The 16679-nt window shown below is 38.6% G+C and overlaps 1 long non-coding RNA gene across 2 annotated transcripts in view; it reads right to left on the reverse strand.

Moving 5' to 3' along the window:
- Positions 1–10336, reverse strand: part of LOC137718425 (uncharacterized) — a 24169-nt gene extending 13833 nt beyond the window's left edge. Inside the window, exons 1-2 of one of the 2 annotated variants that reach the window (XR_011065876.1) lie at positions 9916–10336; positions 9662–9728 (exon numbers count right to left, since the gene is read on the reverse strand). This is a non-coding gene — a long non-coding RNA (uncharacterized lncRNA). The remainder of the gene's footprint in view (positions 1–9661; positions 9729–9915) is intronic. The other variant, XR_011065875.1, reaches the window with a different exon arrangement.
- Positions 10337–16679: the final 6343 nt, after the last annotated feature.

Consider the following 16679-nt stretch of genomic DNA (forward strand, 5'->3'; position numbering starts at 1 on the left):
ATCTTTACCAAAATGGCCAGCCAAACCACCACCATGTAGTTCCCAAATAAGGAATTCACGAAGAGAAGTACGAGGAATGCATAATTGGGTTTTCCGAAACAAGAACCCATCCCTTGTAATAAAGTCCACATACTCACGACGGTTACCGTTGGAAACTTCATGGAAAATAATTCCAAAATCTGGACACGACGAATACTCGGTCTTAATACGATCAAACCCAGTGACCTCAACTGTCATTGTGTGCAAAATAGTAGCCACGCGACTAAGGGCATCAGCTGCCTTATTGTCAATGCCGGGACGGTGTCGTAAAACAAACGTAAAGATCTGTAGATATTCGGACCACTTGACATGTCGACTGCTGATGGTGCGTTGAGAGTGGAGATATTTCAAAGCTTGATGATCGGAATATAGCACAAATTCGTTTGGCAATAGGTAATATTGCCAATACCGAAGGGCCTGTACCACAGCATAAAACTCCTTGTCATAAGTAGAATAACGTTGCTTTGCTGCATTAAGTTTCTCACTAAAGTAGGCTACTGGATGTCCTTCTTGGCTAAGCACGCCACCAATTCCGACTCCGGAAGCGTCGCATGCCACTTCAAAGACTTTAGTCAAATCAGGATGTCGAAGAACAGGTGCTTGACTCATCTTTTGCTTCAAAATTGTAAAGGCCGTGGCAGCTGCAGGGGTCCAAAGAAACGCTCCTTGTTTCATGCAATTAGTTATTGGTGCCATAATAGTACTGAACCCGGGAATAAAGCGGCGATAAAAAGAGGCGAGACCATGAAAGCTGCGTGCCTCTGTTAATGTCGTAGGTGTTGGCCAACGAGTAATAGCCTCCACTTTAGTGGGATCGGTGCTAACCCCAGCTGCAGAAATATTGAACCCCAAAAATAGAACTTGCGGTTGAAGAAACGAACATTTGGGTAAGTTAGCATACAGTTTTTCCGCTCGTAATGTAAAGAATAGCGAGTGAAGATGTGTGAGATGTTCTTCTCGAGAGTGGCTGTATACAAGGATGTCATCAAAATAAACCACCAGAAATTTGCCAATATAGGGCCGTAACACATGAGTCATCACCCTCATAAACGTGCTAGGTGCATTGGACATGCCAAAGGGCATAACAAGCCACTCATATAAACCATCAGGGGTTTTAAACGCGGTTTTCCACTCATCTCCTTCACGAATTCGGATTTGATGGTAACCACTGCGAAGATCTATCTTAGAAAACCATTGGGAACCAGCCAAATCATCCAACATATCCTCAAGTCGCGGTATTGGGAAACGATACTTAACTGTAATTTTATTTATGGCGCGACTATCCACACACATTCGCCAGGAGCCATCTTTTTTTGGTGTAAGGAGAACTGGAACAGCACAAGGACTTAAACTATGACGAATAAAACCCTTAGCCAGCAACCCCTGGATTTGTCGATTTAATTCCGCTCGCTCAGGTGGGTTCATACGATAATGGGGAAGGTTAGGAAGTTGTGAACCAGGAACAAGGTCGATGGCATGCTGAATCTCGCGTGCTGGAGGTAGTTCATCTGGTAAGTCCTCAGGTATAACATCAGAGAATTCCGTGAGTAGCTGCCGTATGGGTTCGGCAACTGGAGTGGGGGTACATTTAGAGACCGGTTTAAGCAAGAGAGCAAAGACCACACCCGTGTCTTGTAGTTCATGTGTAAAATCTACAGGTGATAAGATACTTAAACGATGCTCCGAAGCCTTCCCGTTTAAGGGCAGTGTCGGTTGAACCTCCTTAATTGGTTTGATGGCTGGGTTGGAAGGCTTGAGTGTTATGTTTTTCCCTTCATGTTGGAAAGTATAGGTGTTCTCTCGGCCGCAACTTTTGACGTTACGATCATAAAGCCAAGGCCGGCCTAGTAGCACATGTGCAACACTCATAGGTAGGATATCACAATAAAGTTTCTCGTGACAGGGACCCAATTGAAGAGGAACAAGACATCTTTCAGTAACAGGTAACCTAGTTTTATCTACCCAGCCGACTTGAAAAGGATGGGGATGTGGTTCGGCCTGAAGGTGAAGACGATCGACGGCAGCTTTAGAAATAACATTCAGCGTACTTCCCCCATCAATAACTAGCTGGCATCGAGTGGTACCGCAAGGGACATAAGTCTGGAAGATACTTGTGCGTTTCCATGAATCAGGAGGTGGAGGTGTAGATGCTGAATAAATACAACGCATAACACTCAGTTGTTGCAATGCTTCTTCCTCACAACAATTATCAAGGTCGGGATCATAAATAGGTTCAAGGGGCTCCACATATTCGTCCACACGAGGGTCCTCAGTGTTGGAGCCAATATTTAAAGTTCTGTGGGGGCAACGGGAGGCGATGTGGCCCTTAGCATGGCAACGATAGCATTCAAGGTGAGTAGCCGTGGATAGGGCTGGTCCCTTCTCTGTGGCAGGTACCGTGGGAGCAGGTGGACCAGTGATGCCATATTTGGAGCTTGGATTACTGCGGTTTGGAGCAGAAGTGGAAGGATACCCGGGAGTCCCGGTGTACCTACGTTGTGGCCGCAAAAAGGTTTCAGCTTCCAATGCATGGCAATATGCATCTTCCAAAGTATACGGACGGAACCGACGGACTTCACGCTTGATATCGTCACGAATACCATGAATAAAACGAGACATGGTGATGTCGGGTTCTTCACGAAGCCCCGCACGTATTTTGTGTTCAATAAAACGAGCGTGGAATTCTGTAACGGTATAACTTCCTTGTGAAAGGGTCCATAACTGATCATACAATTGATGGCGATAAAATGTAGGAAGATATTGTTCGCGAAGCTTCAATTTCATCTCGTCCCAAAGAGTCACAGGCTGTTGTCCCAGTTGGTATAGTTGCTCCTCCACGGAATTCCAATATTGTCTAGCGGCTCCCTGTAATGTCATCTTTCCAATGCGTAGTTTATAAGCATCCGTCAAATCATACCAAGCAAAATAATCTTCCAGGGCTTGGATCCAATCAAGAAACATCGTAGGATCCCCACGACCATCAAAAGTAGGAGCGATAGGTTTGATGTGGCGGATGATCTCGTTGTCAAACTGGCGAGGGGGAGGAGGGTACTGATCATGTGGAGCGGGTGGGAGGTTTAGAGCCTGAGGAGTCACTAGAGGAGGACCTATTGTGTGTTGAGTATAATGGAGTGGCGGCAAAGACCCAGTGGAGCTAAGCGGCCTTCCGTAGGACACTGCCTTTAATTTAGGATCCACCGGTGGAGTGGGCAAAAGGCCACTTGTTGGTGGTGGCGTAGACGAGCTTGGGATCACTGTGGAGGAAGACGAAGTTGCAGCGTTTTCAACCCGAAAGTGGTTGATAAGTAACTGAACGGAGTTTTGAAGTTTAGTGATGGCAAGGTCCGTCGTTGAACGATGGGCGTGAGCCTGTACCAACTCTTCTTTGAGGTCAGTGCTGAGTTTAGCGAGTTGGGTTTCTATGCCCGCGATATCGTCCGTGACTTTGTTTTGGAACGTATGACATTGTTCTGCAAGGTTGGCCACGGTTTGGGGTGCCATGGCAGGGATCAAACGCCAACGAAAGGAATTGTAGGCTCTGATTACCAAATTGATGTAGAACTGCGGTAGTATTAGGGTGAACAAGGGTGTGACGGGACCGAGAAGAAGTAAAAGATCGAGGAGACGAATTAGGGGTCGAGGAGACGAAAGGAAAGGGGAGGAAAACAGGGAGTTCTAGTAAGGAGATTTTCATTCATCAAAAGTTAAAGTAAAAGATTACAATCTGCTCTATTTATAGAGACAAACTTTGAAAAATTAGGAAAGCAATTTAACTAATAAGAAATCCTTTAACAACGGAGAATTCTTAACTAAAATAGGAAAACTAATAAAAGGAAAGCTAATCCAAGTAGAATTAGGAGATGCATTCTGCATCACATACCCATTTTTACCTTTTACACCTCCTTGTTAATTTTTTGTCATTGATCTTCTTTAATTCATTTGATATGACGGCCAAAAATTGACAGGGGTGTATGAGAAGTAAAAATAAGTGTGCGGATAACACCCTATTTTTTATTTTCTGTTATTATGAAAACTATTTTTTTTTTAACAGAGGAAATATCAATTATAGCTCTACAAACAGTGGAGAATATTGTTGTTTAGGAAAGAATCAAAGTTTCCTTGTACAATTAGATTAGGAATTTTAGAAGGAAAGCGTACTTTCCTATTCCATATAGAATAGGAAACTTAATCAGAAAATAGGCATGTAAACCAAAATAGGGTGTGGTGAGGCTAGGAAAAAGAGAGAAAAGCCAGAGATAGCAGAGGGAGATAAAGGGTGATTAATTCTAGGGTTTTGCAAAAGTACTGTAACTCTGACCTAGGCAAAACTTTTGCTAAATCAGTATAAATCTTGCGTTTCTAGTTATTCTCTAATTTGCTAAGTTTAATCTATTGCCAGGTACATCAATAAAAAAAATATCCAAAGTGAGTCACAGTCTCACAATTATACCAATTGGTGTCGAGAGATTGGTTCAAGGTGTTCTGTGATGTCAAAAGGCAAGGCAACCACGAACCTAAGGCCTGCACTAAAACCTTTTGATGGCAAGGATGACTTCACGGACTGGCAAAAGACGATAAAGAATGTATTGATATAGTAGGAATTGGATGATGCATTCATTGGTGAGAGGCCCACGACCATCACAACACAAGCATAGACCAAGATTCTTAAGAAGGCAAGAGCTCCATTAAGATCCATCGCACGAGATCAGTCAGGTCCCAGATCACAGAAAAAATGATTATTAGGGAAGCATGGGACTAGTTGGAGAACGTTTATATGGGCAAAACCATGTCCAACAAACTATTTCTCAAAGATGAGCTATTTAAGCTTTGATTGGAAGGAGGAGGTGATATTGACTTATGCAGGTTCCAGAATTGCATAGCCAATCTTTAGAAGGTTGAAGAAACTTGCAAAGATGACGATATGGCTATCATCTAGTTGAGGTCTCTACCTTCGTCTCTCAAGCACTCTCGAACAACACTAATATTTGGAAAGGAGTCCTTGAAGCTTGAAGACAAGCCCTTTAGTCATACGCTAAACTAGATGATATAACTTCAAGCTCTCAAGGCCTTTATGTCAAAGTCAAGGAGAAAGGGCAGGAAAAGACAAAGAAAGAGAAAGCAACAAAAAGGGTATGTCAAAATCCAAGAAGAAAAAGGAAAAGAAGGAAGGTTGCTACATATGTGGTTATGCCGATCAATGGAAAAAGAACGGCAAAATTTGGAAAGAGAAGAAAATCAAGATGGAAAGAAGTTCAAGTTCAGCTAGTACAGTTACCGAGGAAGTGAGAAATGGGGAGGTTCTTTCGGTAACATCAGGCTCCAAAGCTTTCACAAGTTGAATTTTGGATATCGGATGCACATTCCATTTGTGTGCGGTAAGAGAATGGCTTCATACCTACAAGGAGGTCAGCAGCTGAGAAGTTTTAATGGGAACGATTCACCATGTCCTATAAAGGGAATCGGCCTGTTAGAATCAGGATGTTTGATGGTGTGCAGGCTTTGGGGAATGTTAGATATATCACTAGACTGAAAAGAAAAAAAAAATTGATTTCCTTGAGTACTTTAGACAAGGCCGGTTATGGGTACCGTTATGAAGCAAGAAGAGTCAAGGTGAGTAAAGGATGTTTTGGCTTTTAATTAATTTTAAAATTCATAAGGAATCCAATTCTTTGTTAACCTCAGCATGGATGACTTCCTACTAAATATTCATATTTTATAACTCTAATTTGAATAGAAAGATTATGGCTCAGAGTTGCCAATTGATAGAGAAGCTTGTCTCGTCCCAAGCCCAATTTGGATCATTGGCGGTAATACAAGGTAGCATTATAAAATGTTGTACAATCTAATTGGGACAATGATAGCTGGAGGAGCAGTTGTTTCCACAAAGTAGAGTACAGAAGACAAGTTTGGACTCTAACATACAGGCTAGGGCGCATAAGTCAGAATGGGTTGCAAGAATTGCACAAAAGTCTTGCTAGAAGGCGTGTCACATCGCAAGCTAGACTTTTGTAAATTCTGCGTTCTCGAAAGGCAAACAAAGGCTCATTCGCAAGCAGCAGTGCAAATAATCAAAGTGAGGAGCAACTCAACCATATTCACTCAAATGTTTGAAGCCTTACACCACCTAAATTCAAAGGTAGAGCCAATATTTGCTTACTTTCATGGATGGTTTTTCTAGAAAGTTTGGGTTTATTTCATGAAGCAAAAATCCGAGGTTTTTGCAAAGTTCAAGGCATGAAAGACAAAAATCGAGAATCAAACTGGAAGAAAGATCAAGTATCTCAGTATCTCATAATTGACAACATAGGTGAGCATACAAGCAAGGAGTTTGCCGATTACTATAAGCAGGAAGGCATCACAAGGTACTTCACAGTAAAAAAAAAAATTCCAACAAGACGGAGTTCTTGAGGGGATGAACAAAACTTTCATGGAAAGAGAGAAGTATGCGATTTCATACAGGATTACCTGATCATTTCTTGGCAAAGTGCAAAAGAGGTGTGGTCTGAGAAGCCAATTAACAGAGTGTAGAAAAGGTGTGGCCTGAGATTGTTAGGATTTTGGCTCGTCAAAGTTAGTGTCCTATTTTGTTTAGGATTGTATTGGGGAACGTAAGGGTGCATCGGTTCTTCTCCTAAAGGGACTAGGAAAGAATCAAAGTTTCCTTGTACAATTAGATAAGAAATCTTAGAAGTCTAATTGGAATAGGTAGAAAGTGTACTTTCCTATTCCATATAGAATAGGAAACTTAATCAGAAAATAGGCATTTAAATCATACCTATACATATAAATAGGGGGCGGCATGGCTAGGAAAAGGAGAGAAATGCCAAAGGCAGTCGAGAGGGATAAAGGGCGATTAGTTCTAGGGCTTTGCAAAAGTACTATAACTCTTTTATTAATCAAATAAGTTGTTTCTCTACCTAGGAAAATCACAACTGAAAGTAGGCAATAGTCCAGCCGAACTAGTATATAATCTTGTGTGTTTCTAGTTATTCTCTAATTTGCTAAGTTTAATCTATTGCCGGATACATCAAAGAGCAAGATCCAGAAGGAGTAGGAATTATGACAATGAGGAGACTTGGGAAACGTAAATAAGGCATAGAAATTCAAATATCAACTCGAACTACTACAAATTATTCATAGAGAAAAGCTTGTATTGAGATACTCTGAATCCTACGGCAGCCATGCATGCGTTGAGGAGGTCTAAGTTACTCAAGAAGAGCAGCTTGAGCAATCGCTTTTTTAGAAGGCCTTAGATCGTGGGCCATACAATTATGAGGAAAGTACCTTCTACCAAAGGTGACATAATTCATAAGCAGGTAAGCCATTGCATTAATTTACTATGCTAGGCGGCATAAACAAAGCAACTAAGAAGCCCATAATAAAGTCCTTTATAAAGCAAAGCATGCATGTTTATATAGTCCACCGGAACGAACTAACAACTCAATGAGATAATTTTTTTTTATAGCAATTAGAACTCGACTTGAAGAATTGAGATAACTAACAGAAGAAAGGACAAAGTTACCGGTAACTAGAAGAGGTCACTCTGCTTGCCGAGGGGGAAACACTCTTATTTTAAGTTCTTTCAAAGATTGTTCCTTCCGGACCTATTCTCTATCCCGTAGTAGAAGTGCTCCCCCTTATTCCCTTACTCTAACAAGTAAGCAAATCAGTTAGGTTCGTCCATGTATATTTGTTATGGGTATGCTTCCCATCTCAGTGAGGAAAAAACAGCCCTAAACTGAGAGGGAAAGACGGCAGGGGGGCAAGGGAATACCTTGAATCCTACATCATGGATGACATGGGAAAGTATATGATACTTACGCAAAGATCTATAAATCCAAATGTCAAGTTGTGGTTAACTATTGGAAACGAAAGATCAGAGTTGATCTACACAAACACAGGCTAACCAGAACATGAATGCTCAACTAACAAATTAATAATCTTACTATTGCACAACCCATACATTGGTTATCATTTCCCAACAAACACTTGAAGGATGAGCCAACAATGTATATTAAGCCATACTACTAACTATTTTATAACTTATGAGAATAGTTTGAGTCTATCATGCTCAATTCCAATCAATTTTATAGGTTCATCTGCACAAACTATCAGTCTATCATGCTCCTCTACGTATGGTTGTGATAACCACCCACCAGACAAAGTCTAATTGAACTTAAGAAAACTTTGTGAATCCACAATTTTTACAATGAAAACACATCACGAGAAAAAACAGCAAATCAAAACATAAATAAAAAAATTTCAAATCACTGATAATGATCAGTCTTCTCTCATGTGAAACAGTGAAAGTTATCATATATACTCTGTAATTGTTCCTTCGCAAGATATAAATATTCTATATTTTTATTCTCCAGGACTTTTTACAAATATGAGATTGAGATCAACCACTGCTAAGTAAGGCAAAGTTTCGAATTACTCACAGTATCAACTCACAATATTCAATCACCCTAAAAAACGCCATCATTTTGGGCATTAGCACCATGAACAGTTAACTATTAAATCAACATTTTTATCACCACCTTAACTCTAAGGACGCTAACATAACCACTGCAACTACAAGACTAAGTTCCACCAATGAACAAATGTACTACTACAAATCATCATGCCACCACCTCTTGGTTATACAATCCGCCATGAAACAAGCATTAATCCAACATGCCATAATCAATGCCACAAGCACTACTACTACGACCTGCCAGGCCATACACAGGTACCTAGCTAGTTTATCTGAACGTTGAAATAACTATCTGAAAAACGTTATTAAGCAAATATGAAAACCTAGATGCCTCCTCGAGGCTAAAAAGGGCTTATTTTTAGACGTATTCTAATAACTTCCATTAATGGATGCACATTTAGTATGTACATTCATAATGTTCTAAAGTTATCATATAATATAGATCAAGAATGTAAGTTCATAACACATCGACAACTGTTAATAACGGATGTACATTACATAATGTATTTTAAAGCTATGATTGAACATCATACATTCCTTACGCAGACCAGAAACTTGATGAACTGCATCAGACACACTTAACAATTGGAAGATAAAACAATAACATAACCGAGCAAATCTTGAATCTTTGTCATAAAAAGAAGCGGGTATACAATTGGTTCGAGGGTTAACCCATAAAGCATCGGTACTAATATACTACAAGCTACTTTGGTACTTGTACAAGATTGCACACACTAAGACCTACTTAGCGGCATATCATGAAATAAAAAGATATTGTGGAGCCGATATGGTCCAATAAATGAATCCTCAAATCAAATTGACAATATCCATAGCAAATACCACCTCGATTTGTCTACTATTTACCCTATAAATCATAGATAAATGCTAAGAAGACTCCTCAAAAGTGGAACTCTCCATCACCTTATTTTTTTAATGTTGTCACAGAATTAACGTTACACCGTAAGGGGAAAGGGGACAGAGAGATCATGAAAATAATATAAAAAAACAGGTGCATCGAACAAGGTAAAATTTAAACTAAAGTTAAAGGTGATCAAGGCGGTGACACCAACCAAGTTAAAAGCAATTTGTGGCGAACAGAGCACAATTTACAAGCAACAGGAAAAAGAAAAAGTAGTAATCTTGTACCTGAATTGCGAAGTGAAGGCGTCTGTCTCCAAAACAAAATAAATTTCCTCTACAATAATATTATTTTCTGAAAATTCCAAAGAACAAAAATATAAGTAGAGATCACAAACAAGTGGCAGTGAACATATATTTTTCTCAAATTTTGCAATATATAATTATATTTATAAATAAATAAATAAAAGAAGCTCAGCTCAATGCTCAATTCACAGTAAGATAAAAATCATCTGAAAGTGAAAGATAAGTATGACACTTACGACGTAGGGCTTACGATAAGGAATCTACTATTACGCGATTCTTTCTCAGTTTCATTTAAGCTTGTAATTTTCTGGAATTTTCTCGTAGTTTTCTTGGCAGCCAAACAGACGGTTGGCGGTCGAAGGCGGACGGATATTAGTCAAGAAACAGCGAAATTACAGGTCGGAAGAGGTGTAGGAAATGGAATAAAGCAGAAGAAGGAGAATGCAGGCAGAGAAACGCGGTGATTAAGGAAGATCGCGAGGTCGGTGGAATCAGGAGAATCGGACGGAGAGAAGGGGACAAACAGAGGATGAGGAGAAGGAGATCTCTGCTTCAATGGAGGAGACAGTAGTGAGCGGATGCCTAACGAGGAAAAAGAAGGTGCGAGAGGAGGGGGTTAAGAGAGATGAAAAATATCTGCGAAACAGACGAATTAAAAAAGAGAGGGGAAATGATGGTGGGGGAGACTCTGAAGGACAGAGAGAGCTGGTGGGGGCTATGGAGGTCTATGATGCCCCCACTCGATCTTACACGTAATCTACTTTTGTTCCTCTCTTTCATTTGCTGATTCTCTAATAAAATATTATTAGATAGATCTAGGCTTTCGGATTCTCCCAATAGCTTTCTCACCAGAACAAGGAGATATTCCATCGGCTCATCATGTGTTGTATTTCTTTTCTTTTTTTCTTTTTTTTTTCTTTTTTGGTTAAAAAAGGACTTGATGGTGCCATTTAGTATTACTGTTTAAAGATATTCTCTTTTATTTGTAGATAAAAGATTTTAGGTTTGATTATCGTTAAAGATGAATTTGAATCACATTATTATTGTTAGTTCATTGTGAAGCTTAGCCACCATCCATTAGTATAGATAATATCATTTATTCAAAAAATATATATCAGCTAATAGTTTCGCCACGGTAGTCCACCTCCTTTTTGGAGGTCGTGAACAAGCATTTCAATCTCCTCCTAGCCACCATGGTGTGATTCATCAGCATCAGGACAATAACCAAGAATGTGCCGTGTTGAATAGGAATCTAAAATTCGTTCTCAACCACTGGACCACCCGTGGTGGTTATCAAGTGTAGTATTTGGAGACAATTTATATAAAACGGAATTAATAGCCGCATGGTATTTTCATTATGAGAAGAGAAGCGTATTGTGGATAAGGACTCTACGAGGTGCAAAAGTTAAAAGTATTTTCCGACCGCTTGAGCCAGTTGGAAAACCTAACCAATTTTGTGGCATGGAGCTCCAAGGACAAGTCTGCCGAACGTGAACTCCCAACTACTTGTTTGCCATCGACGGGTAAAGAAGTATATGTAGAGATTTAAAGGATGTCAGGCCTAGCGCTCAATAAAGTGCTTTCCAACCACTTTTGAATGAGTAGTGTGCTTAATATGTGGCATCTGAGAAATTGTGCAAGTAGCTTCGAGAGAATGTCACTTCCTCTCCACATGTTGAGTGAATAATGGAGGAATAGCTTATAGGTCATGTCTATTGCTTGGCTCATAAAATGATAGGACAATGAGAGAATTGAGAGCTAGAACTTTTGGGGGTCACTCAAGGCCTAAAAAGGTCAAGGAACCCTTATAAGCAGTCGGACCACGAGAAGTAAACTACATTATTCAATTGTTGAGCTCTCTTGTAATCCACGTCAAATGTATATTAGACCATTACAGTGGTCGTAGCCCATTTTTAACGATGAACCACTCAAATGTTTTTGTTTGTAGTCTAGCTCGATATCTCGAGGCCACCAAGGGTTGGTCATGCTGGTTTTTGTTGACCTTCCAATTTTAAGCGTTAACAATTGACATGTATAAAAACAAGTGGAAGGATTTAGTAAAGTTTTATGAATCGTTTATCTATTTGTTATTGTTAATTGATTAAACATTAATTTTAATTGACGTTTTGCAAAGATGATCTTAACATAATGATTTATAATATGACTGATTCTGATCATAAACTCGAGTTCTATTAAAGTTTTCTACATTAGGTAGGAAAAAGTGAGTGTGATACCACTTTATTGAACTCATGTAGGAATCACACTTCTACAATTAGCTAAAACATTACAGTATAATACCCATTACGGTTTAAGGTTCAATGTATTTTTGTCTTGAATTCAATATATTAAGGAAGTTGTTATTAACACTTCAAAAATCTCATTCTACACTCCAAACTTTATATATTTGGAAAGAAAAATACACTTGTGAAGAGTTTATAATAAAATTTTTGAAGTGCCAATAACACTCTCCTATATTAAACTCATAAATGTGATATAAATACATTGAACGCACGCTAATACAACATAAATGTTGTAGATATCAAACTTAAACTGCTTGATTTTTATATAGATGTTACACTAACACAAGTTACTGTAGAAGGCTAGCCGACAACAAAAAACTTTGAGTAGGAAACTCGTTGTTCTGGGAACAATCAAACCGCTTGGTTTTCCAATAAAACGAGAGAAGAAAAAGCACAGAAGTAAGAAACAGCTGGGTCGATGTTGTTGGGACAGCAAATAGCATCTACCAGATTACCTACGATCAGAGAGATTTTTGATTGATATTCAGGATAATATATTACGTGTTAGTATATAAATATTAAGATATATGTGTTAAGAAGTTGATAACTTAAAAAATAAAATTTCTCATTATTTCTATTAAAACACGTGATATACTATTTGTATTTCCGATTAAAAATTTCTCCACCTAAGACCAAACCAAGATTTAAGGACATGCCTGCGTGGGCATATCGCAACCAGACACGTACCCACGCTCGAGAATTCGGATTTAGGAACATGACCCGCGCTCTAGAAAGCGCGATTGGTATGTTTCAAAATCTAACCATGGTTTTGCATTATTATATTCGTGTTTCGAAGCATCCGGAAGCGAAAATTGTAAATAATACGTATCAAAGTTGCAAACGAGAGCGGCCCCACCCACTTATTGTGGACACGTGTCAGTCTACTAGAATTTCGTCTAGTCCTATGTCTCTAATTCTCCTAGTAAAACGTTGTGAAAAGGACAAAGGCATCTGAGCTGTACTGTTGGGCTTATCATGTGTTTTTACTGTTCTTGTTTGTTGGTTGAATTCGAAGTACCTACACGTTGGAAGAAAGCTGACCACATATTCAAAATTTTGGAAAAATGATCATCTCCGATCCTTTTTGTAGGGATCTAGAAGATCCATCAATCACGACCGTTCATCATATATTATGAGATCAATTTTCATTAGATAATATTTATAGGGATGTATTATCCACACACTCATTTTTAATTCACACACACCTCTTGTTGAGTTCTTTCCTTTGATCTTCTTCAATTCATCTGATCCGACGATCGAAAATTAAAAGGATGTATGAGGAGTAAAAAGATGTGTGTGAATATTACACCCCTATTTATATTCAATTTTAAATTTTAAATAATTTCTGACCGTATAATATACGATGAACGACCTTGATTGATTGATCATCAAATCCTCACAAAGAAAATCCGAGATGATCTGTCACATCCCGGCCCGGGACAGATCACTTCCTGGGCCCGCTCCACCACCATAGCACGATATTGTCCGCTTTAGGCTTACCAATCCCTCACGGTTTTGTTTTTGGGAACTCACGAGCAACTTCCCAGTGGGTCACCCATCATGGGATTGCTCAAGCCTCCTTCTCGCTTAACTTCGGAGTTCCTACGGAACCCGAAGCCAGTGAGCTCCCAAAAGGCCTCGTGCTAGGTAGGGATTAGAATATACATATAAGGATCACTCCCCTGGGCGATGTGGGATGTTACAATCCACCCCCCTTAAGGGCCCGACGTCCTCGTCGGCACACACGCGGCCAGGGTTAAGCTCTGATACTAAATTGTCACATCCCGGCCCGGGACGGATCACTTCCCGAGCCCGCTCCACCACCGTAGCACGATATTGTCCGCTTTGGGCTTACCATTCCCTCACGGTTTTGTTTTTGGGAACTCACGAGCAACTTCCCAGTGGGTCACCCATCATGGGATTGCTTAAGCCTCCTTCTCGCTTAACTTCGGAGTTCCTACGGAACCCGAAGCCAGTGAGCTCCCAAAAGACCTCGTGCTAGGTAGGGATTGAAATATACATATAAGGATCACTCCCCTGGGCGATGTGGGATGTTACATGATCCTTTTCCAAAATTTAGTGTCTTAATCTTGTTTGCACATGAGCAAAACATAATTAAATAAGAATGGTGATATCCATGCCTCTTTTTATCTATTACATACTTTTTCACATTTTTGCAGTGGGATCAAGAATTAAAAAATATCAAGATAGAAATTAATAAGGAATTTGTGAAGGTATAAATAAGTATGTAGATAGCTTCCTTCTGAAATTAATACACAATGGTCTCACTTTTCGACCCTCGTATCAAATGGATTAAAGAAAATAAAATAATATAAATTAACAAGGAGTGTATGGGAGTAAAAATTGAGTATGTAGATAGTGTTGAAAAATATTAGTGTTTATTTAATTATTTGGATTTCGCTTGTTAGTATAAGATTTATGCCTAACCCATCTGAGTTTAGGTTTTTTAGGTTTTGTTCTTTATAAATGTAGCTTGTAGTTTAGTGTGATAAACAAGTTAGTAACAATGTGGCCCTTTCGAGTTTTGTAGCCGTCTCAGATAATATGTAGTGTTCTCTTTTGTTTGGTTAATTGAGTGATATATTTGTTTTGAACTCTGCTTGTTTGTTCTTTCATTATGCGTACTTTGATTTTTCACTCTTAACTAAAAATTGTGTAAAATTTTGAGAACAACTTACATAGTATAAATTTATATCGTAACATTTTGACTTCATAGAAAATCATGTATAAAATTTTCTGTACATACATAGCTTTGAACTGTGAATCGAAATGTTACAAGAAGTTAATCCACCACATAAAGCTTAAGAGTAATAACAAAAGAAAAATCTAAACGGTCTAATTCGAACTTGATTAAGAAAATAAAGAAATAAGTACATCTTGAAATGCATGCTCATGCAAAATGTACTTATCAGTGTTAAATGTTAATATAAAACCAACTATAAGCAACAATAATGCTTTCTAACTCTAATTTTGAGGACTCCCATTTGGATGCCCACAACGGAAGACCGATAGCTGGAAATTAACAATGCTTAGTGCATGAACTCTTTGCTCATTTATTTATGTTACTTGAGATCTTATATCACACCACTTTCAAAACTTACAAATCATTGCTGGCCAGTAAATGGGCTCTCATGAGCCTCTAAAATATCTTTTGTACCATAACAATAAGTGGTGGATTCAAGATTTTAATATTGAATGATCCCAATATAAAGGGAAAAAGGATCTTCGCTAGGTCATTTTCCTAGGGATTTCATAATCGTGACCGTTCATCGTACATCGTGCGGTCAGTTTATTAAGTACTATTTATGTTTAATTTTAAATTTTAAATTTTGAAATGATTTATGATCGCATGATATATGATGAATAATCACAATCACGGAATCCTTAGGATCCCCAGGAAAATGATCCAGCAAAGATCATTTTCCATATAAATGCTCCAAAAAATATTAGATGAAATATAACTTTGAAAATTTAAATGATAAATTACAATTTTTCATTCATAATATGTGTACAAACAACATTACAAGCTATAAAGACTATATTTGTCTATGACGAGGTTTTCATACTCTAATGATTTTCGCTTGTAATATCGTTTCATACTCCTAATTTCTACACATATCAATTAAGCAAAATAAAAAACCATATCAATTGATGAAGTAAAAAATATAAATGAACTAACCAACACATGATCCAAACAATATCAAAAAATCACAACAAATTAACAATAACTATAATTTAACATTCTACAATATTAATTTAGATTAAAATGAAAATTTTACTTAAATTAAAAATTGAAGAGATTAAATGGTAGTGGAGAAAAAACACCTGACTGGTTGTCCGTGGACTCGGTTTTTGGAGGAAGGGAGTGGAATTGGGGAATGGGATAACCAATTAGGCTTGTTGGTATTGGAATTGAAAAGTCAGATATCTTTGACAGTTTGAATTTTTTTTGTTTTTTTTTAATAAAAAATGGCAAAAACTATATATCAAAGAATGGGATTTAGTACAGGCTCAAAGGTGGATGTCTTTTCAAACCATTTAACTGAACGCACCGTTTTACTTAAATGACTTGACTCAAAACGACGTCGTCTTGGCCAAGTCATTTGAAATAGAATTAGTATTCTTCTTCCTCCTGGTTTCCAGAATGCAAAATACCAGAACAATGTGCAGTCATTTTGGCCAAGTCATTAGAAATAGAATGAGTCTTCTTCTTCCTCCTGGTTTCCAGAATGCAGAATACCAAAACGATGTGCAGCCACGCTTCTCCTCCTACACTACATGCCTAGACTTGGGTGGTCCTTAGAGTCCCTCACAACCACTTATTTGGACTTCCGGGTGGTCCTGGGACCACTCGGGTCCCTTAATAGATACGCCCCCGATGACAATGCTCCAATTGGTGTTATTCATCATTGTCTTGGTAAGTTATTGTCTCGCTAACTAGTGTTAATTGAGCTTCTTTGGTCCTTAGTCTATGGGGGTATTAACAACCATTTCTAGCTATTATTTTCTTTAAAAAATTCGTACGGTGGAAGATCTTGAATTTGAAACTTTCTACACCCACTGTGTTTCACGTGCAATAATACGGGGGCGTTGTTGTTTAGAAACACACAAACAACACATTTGCTTCCACATTCTGCAATACATGAGAAACCTACATACAATATTAGAGCCCAACTACT

Source organism: Pyrus communis, chromosome 15 (genome assembly GCF_963583255.1).
Source record: "Pyrus communis chromosome 15, drPyrComm1.1, whole genome shotgun sequence".
Lineage (NCBI taxonomy): Eukaryota > Viridiplantae > Streptophyta > Magnoliopsida > Rosales > Rosaceae > Pyrus > Pyrus communis.